The sequence below is a fragment of the Sorex fumeus genome, unplaced genomic scaffold (assembly GCF_029834395.1).
Source record: "Sorex fumeus unplaced genomic scaffold, SorFum_2.1 ptg000008l, whole genome shotgun sequence".
Lineage (NCBI taxonomy): Eukaryota > Metazoa > Chordata > Mammalia > Eulipotyphla > Soricidae > Sorex > Sorex fumeus.
Window position 1 is genome coordinate 46,242,627 of NW_026606065.1, and position 10,918 is coordinate 46,253,544.

At 37.0% G+C, this 10,918-nt stretch overlaps 1 pseudogene; it reads right to left on the reverse strand.

Annotated features, from left to right (window-relative positions):
* Positions 1–215: 215 nt before the first annotated feature.
* On the reverse strand, positions 216–1,760 carry LOC130019253 (serine/threonine-protein kinase 38-like; annotated as a pseudogene).
* Positions 1,761–10,918: the final 9,158 nt, after the last annotated feature.

The window sequence follows — 10,918 nt, forward strand, 5'->3', positions numbered from 1 at the left end:
AGTCTATGGCTGATGTAGTAAAAACAGTTGTCTCTGTTTTATAGGTTTTCAGATATGTATGGAGGAGAATCCACCTACTATCGAGTTTCAGGAGACTTGACCATAACATACTCGTGGTTTCCATAAACTTCTTGTAAGCTCTTTCGAAAGAGCATGTGAGAAGAAAACCGGAAGGCTGCACCAAACACTCGCCTCCGCTTGGGGGTTCCACTTCACAGGCATTATTTGGCTGCTTTCATGTAGGAAGGGATTGCTCTCCCGGCAGTCAGGTCCTCAAAGCATTTGTATGTGTGGTTGATGAAGACCCAGTCTTTGTTCTTGTAGTTGGTCTTGGGGTGGTTACTTGTTGCCACTGTTGGCTTAAAATATCAGATTCTGGAAACTCATCAAAGTTTGAGGTATCATCAATACTTTTGATTTCAATAGATATTGCAACAGGTTTCTCTCTGATATGTTCCCAGTCAATGTCTTCAAAAGAAAAGGTTACTTTTGATTTCTTCAACGCCAGGAGCGCCAATTCTATGTTCCCATTCACAGCAGAATCTCAAAATTAGATCCTTAGCTTTTTCAGAGATAGGAACTTCTTGAGGAAAAGTCAAGATTTCTTTCCAGTTTATCACCTTCTTATATGTCTCTTGAGGAATCTCAGAACAGAAAGGTGGATAGCCAATGAGCATCTCATACATGATCACCCCAAAAGACCACCAATCACAGAGCTTGTTGTACCCAGTCAGCGGCCAGGCAGGAAGGCAGGAGCAATGTAGTCAGGAGTACCTACTGTGGAAAAGGCAAGCTGATGTCTATTTATTTTCCATGTTTCTGCTTTCCTTTTAGAATTCATATTCTGGAAAGTGAAGTCACTGGGGAAACTGTGGTTTAGGTTCCTATAAAATTCTGTCCTATGAGCCTTTTTCAGTCTAATGCAAAGGTCAAAGTCAGAAAGTTTCACATGGCCCTTGCTGTCCAGGAGCCGGTTGTCTGGCTTGATGTCCCTGTGGATGAATTCGTGCTGGTGAATGGAGTCTATGTCCAGGACGGTTTCTGCTATGTAGAACTGAGTCTTTTCTTCTCTCAGAGTGTATTTCTTCATCAAGAGAGTCAACATGTCCCCTCCAGGCAGGAACTCCATGATTAGGTAGAAGTTTAGCTTATCCTGAAAACTATAGAACATTTTCACAACCCACAAACTGTCTGCCTCCACTAGAATGTCACGCTCTGCATGAATGTGGCCAACCTGCTCTTTCTCAAGCATATCTGCTATGCTGAGTATTCTCATTGCATATACATGCACGGCAAAGCCTGGCAAGCTACCCGTGGCGTATTTGATATGCCAAAAACAGTATCAAGTCTCATGATGGAGATGTTACTGGGCTTGCTCGAGCAAATCAATGAACGACAGGAGGACCGTGACCATGACACATGCCCCGTATCTTTCTTCTGAACAAGTCGTACCTAACCATATGCTCCTCTGCCTATCACTTTTAAAGACTCAATGTCTTCCAATCCAAGTCTTGTTATTTTCAAATAAAGAAATTCTGTTTCCTTCTGAGCATGTGCTGATCTTCCGAGTCGTTTCTCTTCATCTTTAAGACCTTCTTCTTCCATTGCTTTTTCTAACTTCTTTTATCTCATTTCTCCTTCTTCATGTTGAGCAATAAGGTTGCTATAAAAATTCTCCAGTGTCACTTTGATCATTGTCACCCTTTCTTTTCTGTGATTACTCATGGATGAACAAGGTGTTGAGCCCGTCATTGCCATGGCAGGGCCACAGCGGCCAGGCAGGAAGGCGGGAGGCGCCGCAGCCGGAACAAGGGTGGTGTGTAGGGGCCAAGGCGCGGGGCTCCGGAGAGGGGCAGCATGGACCCGCATTGTGCAGGCGCGACCCCGGCGCCGCCCCTAGGTATAATTACTTTTAAGAAAAAGTTGTTAAGTTTTTCCATGGCTAGGTACAATTTTAAATGGAGTTTTTAGACAAGATTAAAAGAAAACTAACTAAACTCTCCTCCAACTAAAAGTTCATCATTAGAAGTGATTCCCCCCCCCCCCCTTTTTGGGTTACACCTGGCAATGCTCAGGGGTCACTCCTGGCTCTGCGCTCAGGAATCATTCCTGGCAGTGCTCAGAGATGCTGAGAATTGAATTCGGGTCAGCAGCATGCAATGCAAATGCCCTACCCACTGTGTTATCGCTCCAGCCCCCACGAGTGATTTTTGTTTATTTTATTTTATTTTACATTTTACAGATGAGTAGGTGGTGGTGAGGCCTAATCAATGCCCAGAGTTCTGGGGGGCAATCAACCAATGGAGCCAGGCGGTTCAATGCAGATTAGACAGTGTGCTGTGCTGTTGTTAGGGGTCAATATTGCTGAGTGCCACCCCAGCTACCCCAGCAATCCTCAGGTTTCTCCAGGGCTATATCTGTTGTTGCTGAAGGCTACATGTGGTGCTTGGGGGTAGGTTCAAGGTCTTCTACAAAGCCATCCTTCACTCCAGCCTAGCAGCTCTCAACCCTGATTTTTGGTTTCTTTTGCTTCCTCTTTTGATTTCTTGGGCTATACCTAGTAACATTCAGGTTATACAGGTTGGCTTTGCATTCAGGAATTACTACTGCCCATGCTTGATTCAGGGATGCTGGGAATCGAACCCAGGTCTACAGCTTGCAAGGCAAACACCATATCCACTGTACTATCACTCTGGCCCGGATAATTGCTAGTTTTTTAACATTATATTTGATCCAACCTGTGACTACTTTCAAAGAAATTTTGCCTTTCAAAAGAGATAGGCAATGAAATTTCTCTGAATTGATGCAGATAGTTTTTTTTTAATTTCTTTCCAGATGTGAATTTTTAATAAATGTGTAGGAAAATGGAATTATTTGATGTAATCCTTACTAAAAAAAGAAAAATAAACAGAATATAGAGCTAATCAGAGAATTTGAAATTCTAAATTATATTTAGAATTTCATTATTGGTGTAGAAAACTTTTAGTTGTTGGTATAACCTTGATTTCTCCCTTTTTATTCTTTGAGAAACATAGCTTGTATATTTGAAAACTCATAATTTAAAATAATGAGGAAACAACTATTTATTTATTATTCATCAGTCTTACAATTAGCTGTTCCTATCTTAAATGCCACTGGGATAATTTGTATAATTGCAGATGGCTTGGAATACCATGTTGAAGAAGCAATGTTTTAATACAGAATGAGAAAATTCTGTATCACATTTGTAAAAGAAATTGAAACTCTTCAATTCAATTCAACAAATTAAGTATGATTTCTTTTTAGTTTTAGTTGAGAAATATAAAATTTTATTACAAAATTTTCATGTTAGTTAACGTTAAAATGAGTTAAATGTCTGCAACAGTTAAGAATCTTTGGATATATTTAACTGAAATTGATTTCTTCTGAGATTTCTTGTATTTTTCATAGAATTCGATTGAGCCCAACATTTTTACTGGTTACATAAAACCATGCTTTCTGTTTATTTTTTTCCTTCCAAGTAACCTTAGAAATCTTTTTAATTTGTTTAGTCTTCTCACAGCTTTGCTGAGAAGGCTTAGGGTCTAAAAAAGAAAACAATAGCAATTTCCCTTTAGGGATTTTATTTTGACTAAAAGAGAGCAATCAAACTTATCAGCTGGAAACAGTGTTTGGCTTCAATCAAATAGACCAGTTCATTTTACTACTTTTAAAGAGTCATACTGGGGGAGTTTTGATCCTATACCAGAAACTGCTAGCCCCGACAATAGGAGTCTTCAATTCTAAATAGAGTGTTCATCTTATTTAGGACCTGCGGCTAGGATGCTAAGGGCCAATCAATAGGCTACTGAAAAATGTCCTGTATTTTAGATTTTTTCTTTCTAAAATTTTTATTTTAAGCACCATGATTTACAATATTGTTAATGATAAATAGAATCTCATGCATACAGTGTTCCAAAGCCTCACCTTTCATTAGAGTGCCCCCTTCCCGCCATCATTGTCTTTTTGTTAAAATTTTATTTTCATAAGGTTGTTCACATTGATTACATTCATTATTTAAATACCAATCCCACCACCGTTTTACCTTCTCACCACCATTATTTTGAATTTTCCTACCGCCATTCAAGCCTTCCTGCCAGGGGCCAAGTCTAGATAATTTATTTTCTATTCCTTTTTATGAATATCATGAGAGGTCGCAGGACAATAAAAGCCTCTGGAATTCTGAAATTGCAGATGGTTGGGGTTCAAAGACATATCTGTAGAGAGCTAATCCATTTTGAGTTTCATTTGGGAGTCTTTGGATCAAAACTCTGGATACACTGAGATGGTGTCTGGAGGCAGTTCGTGGGAGTGACAGCCAGGATCCAAAATGGCAGGGAGACAGGAAGGGATGGCCCATCTACCCTGCAACCATGTGCCTGTAATCTTAGTCCCTGAACCCCACTCCTTCTGAGGTGCCCGGGTGGAATTGGCTCAGTACAGTTCTAAAGAGATCTCTGGCAAGCTGGTATCTTCTGAAATTCACTGCTGTCTCTCTCAGGTGTATATGTGTGTGTGTATGTGTGTGTGTGTGTGTGTGTATGTGTGTTAATAAAATTGTCTATTGAAAACAATTATGCAATCAAATATAATCATGCAATTAAAATTCAGACATTTTCTACTTCTCTACATTTTTATTGTCGTATATGAAAGTATTTTCTTTAGAACTATACTCTAACTTCAAGTGAATACATCACCTATAAGCAAATGTAAGAATTAACAAGGGGACACAGTACTAAGTTCATTTTTCTATTACTCTAATTGGCGTTCTTAAAAGAGTGTCCTTGATGAAATATAACTAAAATATGTATTATTAAAATTTTTTTAAAAATCACAGGAAAGCAAAGTATACATTCGTGACACTTCATTATTTGAATTTGGCTAAGAAAGAATATGAAGTAATTCAACAAGCCAAAGTAACACATTTATTTTAAAAGGGAAGTACACTTAGAGAAGTTTCAATGGATAGGCTTTATGAGCACTGCACAGAGATTCAAGTGCTAGATTGATTTTCAGATTCCAAAAACTTTCAGATGTTAAATAGAAATTTCTAGGAATCCATATTGCTTTGTGGATATTTCCAGTAATTCTATTCCCTTGAGTGGCCAATTATCACAATTCTTTGTCTGCCTGCTTCCAAACCATGCACATTCCAACATGACTTCTTGCTCATGTGTTATTTAGTAATAAAACAAACAGTAAGTTAATTAAGTGTATGGAACTTGTAAATCTACATAAATATCCAGCAGATAATTCTGCCTTCAAATTTTCTCTTTATGAGCAAGAAAACACAGTCTCTCTCTCTATCTTTCACTGATTAGTTTTTGCTTTCCCATGAAATGTGTTGTTATTATTGTTGCTATATTCTCATGACAAGATTTAATTTTATTATTTGCCATGGAGAGGATTGAACCCAAGTCCTCACACATACCAGGCAGATGCTTTCCTATTGAGTCACATCTCTAGCCTTAATTACTGATATAATCTCTTGAGTCAAACTTTAATCCTTCCCACTATCATCTCTATCAAAATATTATCACACAGAGATTTTAGAGAAAGTTTTTTAAAGTAGATTTATTATAAAACAACAATTAGGACCCAAATCATTCAAATTATGTTATTTTTCCCTCAGAGGAAGGGAACAGTTTTATCATTTAGGTAATCGCTTGAGTAATGATCAGGAAACTCCAAATCAATTAGCTTAAATTTTTGGAGAGGTTAAAACTAAGTCTTAGTTGGGTTCAGTTGGAAAACTCTTTTAAAAAATCAATTCTAATGAATATATATATAAGCAAACATTTTAATTGAGTTATTTTCTGAAACTTGGAGAAATTTAATAAAAGAATCGCAAATTCACTTTAAAAAGAATGTCATAATAGCTATTAAGTTTTCAGGAAACCTGATTATAGTGCATATTTTCCATATCATGTTATACCCAACATTTCATTCAAGAATGATGTGCTTATATTTTCAAAAAATAGTCCCACAAAGAAATATTTATGACAGCCAGCTGCTTCACCAGTCACTCCTGGTGGTGCTCAGGGGGCCATATGTGATAGTAGGATTTGAATTGCTGTTGGTATATGCAAGGAAAGTGTCTTATCTCTAGACACTTTCTCCAGCTTCCAAAATACTGCTTTAAAAAATAAATAAGAGTGTTTTTCTTGTTTTTCACACTTCAGTGAAAGCAAGTCACACTCTTTAAGCAATAACACATTAAATATATAGTAGCAGCTATTTCTAAGGTTATTTTCTAATACTAAAAATAAATGAGAAAAGAGTAGATCTCTATGCTATACTATAGACATAGTATAGTGGGCAAGGCACTTGCCTTGCATGTGCTCACCCAGGTTTGAGTTCAAGAATCTCATATGGTCCCTCAAGCTCCACCAAGAGTAATTCTTGAATACAGAGCCAGGAGTAACCACCGAGCATCACCAGATGTGGCGAAAAATAAAGGAACAAATTTCAACATCATCCATAATTGAGTGGGATAGCACATTTTTCTACCTTTGAAAAGGTACGTCGAAGAAATAGCTAAGAGGACGAAGAACCTCCGGCTCCGGGCACATCTCTTTGATTCCACTGTTCTTCCTGCATTAACATATGCCTCAGAGACCTGGGCCCTACGCAAACAAGATGAGAACGCCATTCAGGTCTCCCAAAGAAGAATAGAAAGAGCTATGCTTGGAATATCACGTTTCACTCAAATGAGAGAACGAATCCGGAGTTCTGACATCCATCGACGATCAAGGATCAGGGACGCTGTCTCATTTGCCAAGGTGTCGAAAATCAGATGGGCTGGTCACGTAATGAGATTTAAAGACGACCGTTGGACTAGAGCTGTTACTGATTGGATTCCACGGGATGTCAAGAGACCGCGTGGCCGCCCACCTACCAGATGGTCAGACTTCTTTGTCAAGGTCATGAACGATCGGTTTGAGGCCCTCCATGTTCCCGGAGCGAAGAGATGCCATTGGGCTACACTAGCACGCGACAGGGACAAATGGAGATGTTACTGGCGCCCGCTCGAGCAAATCGACGACTAACGGGAAGTTAAGTGATTAAGTGAAGTGAAAATAACACTCATATGCAATTTTATTTCTTTATTATTTTGTGCTAAAAAATAAAGGATTATATTGGTAATATTTTTCTTCAAAATCTGAAAACCAAAATCGTTTAGTAATTTTCTTCATTGCCATTAACTTTTTTGGCCTTTATTACCAAGATATTAACATTTAAAGCTATCACTAAACTGTTTGATGTCTAGGTTCAAAAATGTTATTTCAGATATAAATTAGAAATTTTCCATTACGATTTATGTCTGTTTCTCAACACTGAAATTTTAGTCTTTCTCCTATTTGTTTCTGAAGTGCTTATTTAATTTTTTTAATCATTTCTAAACTATTTTTCATACTTTGGGTTTCAAACTATCCACTATTTCCAATTAAATTGAAGTTTGCTATGTTTTTTCTTTAACACTCATATAAAAGACTTTTTGGAGAAATGTCACTTTCCTAACCTACAAAGCTGCTTCTTTGAGCAGGCTCATGCTTAGATAACTCCTCTGTAGCACCATTCATGATTAATTAGCATTTCTAAAGTAGTAAATGAATATCTTGCTTTTCACTTTCTTTGGAAAATGTTTGACACATCGTGAATATTTGATTTTGCAGTATTATACTTAATATATGCTAATACATGCTTGCAATGTGATAGAATAGCATAGTGATTAGGGAGTATAAGAATATCAATTTTCAAATGCTTTTCTTCCTTAATAATATGGTGACATAGTAACTAGTCTATTATTGATAATGATACCATAACGGGCTGGAGCTATAGCACAGTGGTAGGGCATTCGTCTTGCGCACAGCCAGCCCGGCCAAACTGGGTTCGATTCCTCCACCCCTCTCCAAGAGCCCGGCAAGCTACCGAGAGTATCTCACCAGCATGGTTTGCCTGGCAAGCTACCCGTGACGTATTGATATATACCAAACACAGTAACAGCAAGTCTCATGATGAAGACGTTACTGGACCTACTTGAGCAAATTGATGAACAACGGGAGGACAGTGACAGTGACACTATAACAATCTTCTAACATTGGAGAAGAAACTGATTGTTTTCCCCTCTATGATATTATAATTTGATATTACTCTGTATTTTTAATATAAAGAGGTGTCTTGACATGCTGATGTTTATTTTTTAAATGAAGTTAAATGTCATATAGTATTATGAAAATACTGGCTCCCAAGAACTATAGATTCTTTTTTTCTTTCTTTTCTGTTTTGTTTCTTTTTGGGTGGTGGAGTACCACCAGACTGGGCTCAGAGGTTACTCCTGGCTCTTCATTCTGAGACACCTGGTGAGACTTAGAGGAGTCTTTTTGCATCAAAGTTTTGAACTAACATCATTGACAGGAAAAGCAAGAGCCTCGTTTCCTATTCTATTCAGCTAACTCAAGAACTTCAATCGTTAAAGATATTTTATGTTTGTAAAAAAGCTAAATGAAATAAATACTTAAAATAATAAATAACTCACAAATATATAGGCAATTAATATTTGACAAAAGATTAAAAGAAGTATAAAACGGGCAGTATTTTTCAATAAATGATTCTTCAATAACTGGACATTTACATGCAGAATAAATGAACCTAAACACAGACCCTGTTTCCTATATAAAATGTAACTAAAAATGGCTCATTGATGGATATAAATTATAAAGAATGATCCTGAAAGAAAATGTATGGGTTAACCTGGATGACCTTGGGAATGGACGTGCATTTCTAAATAACAGGTCAAAAGCATGATATATGAAGTATTATTCGATATCTTGATTTTATTAGAATGAAAGCTTTGTGTTCAGTGAAAGCTAATTTCAATATGGTAAGTCAAGTTGCAGACTTGGAAAAAATATTCTAGTTAAACATTAAAGAAAAGACTGTTAACTAAAATATGCTAAGGAAGTTTTGTTTTGTTTTGTTTCTCAAATGCTGCTCAGAATGTCTGGAGATCCTGCAGATTGTTGACCAGCCAGGCTGGTGGTTCAATGCAAAAGTCCTGTATGGGGATTATTGAGCTCATTTTACTGGTTCTCATGGTGCATCTAGGGCCACACTCATTTATGCTGGGGCACACTCAGCTCAGCACAGGATAGCTATGCACCATGATGGCTGTACTATCTTCCAGCCTCTAGGGAAAGGACTTTCAAAATATTTTACAATTTAATTTAATTTTATTATTTTTTTAAACAAAACTGTCCATGATTGGATTCAGCCATACAGTATTCCAACATCCATCCCTCCACCAGTGTCCACAGCTTTGTAAGGGTCTATCTTAGAGTGATTTAGTAAAAAAGTTTAAAAAATAATTTTAAAAATAAAAACTATGAAAAATTATTTTTCCCTTTATCATCCTCTTTTGCACATAGAGGTTAAAAAATTGAGTCAGAACAAAATGGTATATATAAAACTACAAATGTCAGTTTTCTTCTTGCTTTTTTTTTTGTATGAATTGGAAGAACTCTAATCACTAGTTAACTAGTTAAATCTTCAATCTGAGTTGAATGAAAATAATATTCTCTACACCTCTAATAATATTTTATTCGTTGGTTTTAGATTTTTTGTTCACACTTGGTGCTGCTCCTGGCATACCCCGTCTGTGTGTCCTGGAATCATTCCTGGTGTTTGTGTGTGTTGGAGGGGGGAGGGGGGGGCGGGGGAGGGAGCACACAGGACAATATGTGGATCTGTAATGGGGCCTCAGTTGGCTGGGTGAAAGGCAAATGACCTACCTGCTCCAGTCCACATTTTTAAATTTTAAGCAGAGTCACTAATAATTATTATTGTACTTGAGTCAAATTAATTAATGGCTTTCATTCTTTTTGTATACCTATAGAGCACTTTTTTCAATGCACTCCCTTTTTATAATATAGCTATAGGTTCTTTATTGTAAGCTTCTGGGTGGTAGAAACTTACAATGAAGAAAGTAGTCTTCTGGTTGTTGACTACTATCTCAAGAAAAGGATATTCATGAAAGAGAATGTCAGTGAAATTCTTCAGCTAATTCTCTTTAAATGTTCATATTTTTTCCTTCCCTAGGGGTATTTCTCCTATTCTTTAAGCAACCTATAATTTTGTTTTATCAATAAATTAATAATTATCTATATTACCTGTAGTTATGTTATTATGATTTTAACAAGAAAAAACAGTAATGTATGCTATATGTTAATATTAATATAATGTGTTCTCATTTCTTTTACTCTACATAGAACATAACACAGAACAATAAATACATTACCGGAGGCTACATGACTCTGTTTTCCCTTAGTGGTACGAGCAGTGTTGTCACGCACTATTGATACTTGAGAGTTAATGAAATTAATATAAACTAAATCAATTTTTTTCTTAATATATGATTTGCTGCAAGAAACCTCAATGTATGTGTTGATTGCAGTTCAGTTTACTTAGTGGCTTCTCGCTTACTTCCTTATGTTTTAAATTTTAAGTTCAGATACCTAAGTTCAAAGATAACTATAAAATGAATGTCATATTTCCCTAGGTATAAAAGAAAGAATATATCAAGAAGAACGTAAGGCATAAGCTCAGGGTCTTTTGACCTGGGGGCAGAACACCCAGCTCAATACCTTTTGGGCACCTGAGGACTGCTGGGTATCACTTTGGTGACTCCGCACCCCCGTCTGAGTGGCACTCCCATGGCTGCTCTGTTAGGATCAGTTCAACTCTGTGCCCAACTAGCATCAGAAAGGCTGGTCTGGTTGGCTGAGAATCAGCACCAGGGTTTTGGGAGTCCCACCCCAAAAGTCCTCTACTCCATTATTGCTTGAGTGAAGGATCAATTTTTGAAACGATTATTTCATTGATAAAAACATCTAAGAAAATA